This window comes from Elephas maximus, chromosome 12 (genome assembly GCF_024166365.1).
Source record: "Elephas maximus indicus isolate mEleMax1 chromosome 12, mEleMax1 primary haplotype, whole genome shotgun sequence".
Lineage (NCBI taxonomy): Eukaryota > Metazoa > Chordata > Mammalia > Proboscidea > Elephantidae > Elephas > Elephas maximus.
The window spans coordinates 74,984,646-74,987,413 of NC_064830.1; the positions used below are offsets into that span (position 1 = coordinate 74,984,646).

Below are 2,768 nucleotides of genomic sequence, written 5' to 3' on the forward strand. Positions count from 1 at the left end.
GGCAAGCTTAGAAAACAAACTGAGGGGCCGGGGGAGGAAGAAAACAAACTGAGGGGCAGGGGGAGGAAGAGACGGTTCAGAAGCAGAGAGGACTTACCAGACCTGCATCGTGGAGTGCCCTCAGGCACCATTCCTGGGAGCGGTGGTGGCAGGCTGGCAGTAGTGTTTGGCCACAGTTTCCTCAGGGAGAAGCAGCCAGCCACACAGCCTAGTCACACCTCCGGAACCAGAGAAGAATGGCGCTCTTGGCAAAAGCTAAGTACTTGTATAGATTTCACCACACCCCCACCCCTGCCTACTCCCACGCCGGCTTCAGTGGCTGACTTCTTTGGGCCGAGATAGGCCCTGTTGAGTGCCTAGAGCCATCCTCCCAGCCTTGGAAATGGAATAAACTTGGCATTGGGGGAAAAGATAATTTGCCAGCTCCACTAACTGGGGGAGCTCAAGACAGATGCATCTCCCATCCAGGCATAAATGGTTCATGGACTTTGAGTACCTTTCCCCTCTGCATGGACCTGTGTGGGCCTATTTTAGGAAAATAGGCCCCTGTCGGCAGACTCAAACCGTTTCAGCTGTGCAGTGGAGAGGTGGGTGTTTGATGTTTGACATCGCTTTACCTATTAAACAGGGTCCTCCCCAACCCACATGATGGGCGTAAGGCCTGGTGGCTCCACTCAGGTCACCCAGCCACCCACAACAGGGGTCCAAGGATAACTGGTACCTCCCAGTCCTTACAACCAAAAACATTGGGTGCCCATGGTCTGTCTGCAGAACCCACCTATCTGTATGCTCTAGGAAACAGGGACATGCTTTCCTCAGAGACACATGGGGGACGATTCTCAGCCCCCTGCCTTGTTCAGAGTGTGACCCCCTGCCCCAACCAGATACCATTACCTACAGCAATCACCCCTCCCCCTCTAAGACTATAGGACAGAGCCTGTACCACACAACTGATGATCAGCTACCTGGACACCTGAGCTGAATTCATACAAGAAAAGTGAATGGACTCCTAGACTGATATACCTGATAACAGCTCTAGCCATCTGGGGAAAGGATGTCAGAGCTCCAAAGGCAAAAATCATCAAATTAGCTCACTCAAGCAACCCATTTGGGCATATCAAAACAAAACAAAGTCCATCTTGTGCGAAGAGCTGAAGCAGGCACTCTTGGCACAGCGCAGCCCACTGCAATCCGTGGAGGAACGTGCCGCCCAGCCACCATCATGCCTGGGCACTTACAGGAAGGCTTCGGCTGCGTGGTTACCAACCGATTCGACCAGTTATTTGACGACAAATCGGATCCCGTCGAGGTGTTGAAGGTAGTGGAGAACAAGAAAAAAGAAGCCAGCGGGGGCAGCGTTGGGGGCCCTGGGGCCAAGAGCGCAGCTCAGGCCGCAGCCCAGACCAACTCCTATGAGGCAGGCAAACAGCTGCATAAAGAGTCCCAGAAAGACCGCAAGAACCCACTGCCTCCCAGTGCTGGCATGGTTGACAAGAAAGAGTAGACGCAGTCACCCGTGGCACTTAAAAAAGAAGGAATTAGACGTGTTGGAAGAAGACCTGATCAGCAACTTCAGGGTGAAAGGAAAATAATTGATAGAAGACCAGAAAGCTGACTACCTCGGGAAAGACGATTTGAAAAACCACTTGAAGAAAAGGGTGAAGGAGGAGAATTTTCAGTTGATAGACCAATCATTGACTGGCGTATTCGGGGCCGTGGTGCTCCTGGAAGAGGTCGAGGAGGCCGTGGACGTGGAATGGGCCAAGGAGATGGATTTGATTCTCATGGCAAATGTGAATTTGATAGGCATAGTGGAAGTGATAGATCTGGCCTGAAACACGAAGACAAACGGGGAGGTAGCAAATCTCACAACTGCGGGACTGTCAAAGATGAATTAACTGACTTGGATCAATTGAATGTGACTGAGGAATCACCTGAAGGTGAAGAACATCCAGTGGCAGACACTGAGAATAAGAAGAACGAAGTTGAAGAGGTGAAGGAAGAGGGTCCAAAAGAGATGACATTGGATGAGTGGAAGGCTATTCAAGATAAGGACCGGGCAAAAGGAGAATTTAATATCTGAAAACCAAATGAAGGTGCTGATGGGCAGTGGAAGAAGGGATTTGTTCTTCACAAGTCAAAGAGCGAAGAAGCTCATGCTGAAGATTCGGTCATGGATCATCATTTCCGCAAGCCAGCAAATGATATAATGTCCCAGCTGGAGATCAACCTTGGAGACCTTGGCTGTCCAGGACGTGGTGGCAGGAAGAGGTGGACGTGGTGGCAGGAAGAGGTGGACGTGGGCATGGTGAACGTCCCAATCGTGGCAGCAGGACTGACAAGTCAAGTGCTTCTGCCCCTGATGTAGATGACCCAGAGGCATTCCCAGCTCTGGCCTAACTGGATGCTATAAGACAACCCTGGTTCCTTCGTAGACCCTCCTCTCTGAGGCTTTGCATGCTTAAGGATCCCAAACAACTAAGAAATTAAAAAAAAAAAAAAGACTCATTCATACCATTCACACCTAAAGACTGAATTTTATCTGTTTTGAAAATGAACTTCTCTTGCTACACAGAAGTAACAAATATGGTAGTCAGTTTTGTATTTAGAAATGTATTGGTAACAGGGATGTTTTCATAATTTTTAGAGATTATGCATTCTTCATGAATTCTTTTGTATTGCCGCTTGCAAATAAGCATTTCCAAACTTGAAATATAGGTGTGAACAGTGTGTACCAGTTTAAAGCTTTCACTTCATTTGTTTTTTTT

The 2,768-nt window shown here is 48.9% G+C and overlaps 1 pseudogene; it reads left to right on the forward strand.

The window, feature by feature from the left end:
- Positions 1 to 1,211: 1,211 nt before the first annotated feature.
- LOC126086656 (plasminogen activator inhibitor 1 RNA-binding protein-like) lies at positions 1,212 to 2,496 on the forward strand (annotated as a pseudogene).
- The last annotated feature ends 272 nt before the right edge of the window (positions 2,497 to 2,768 follow it).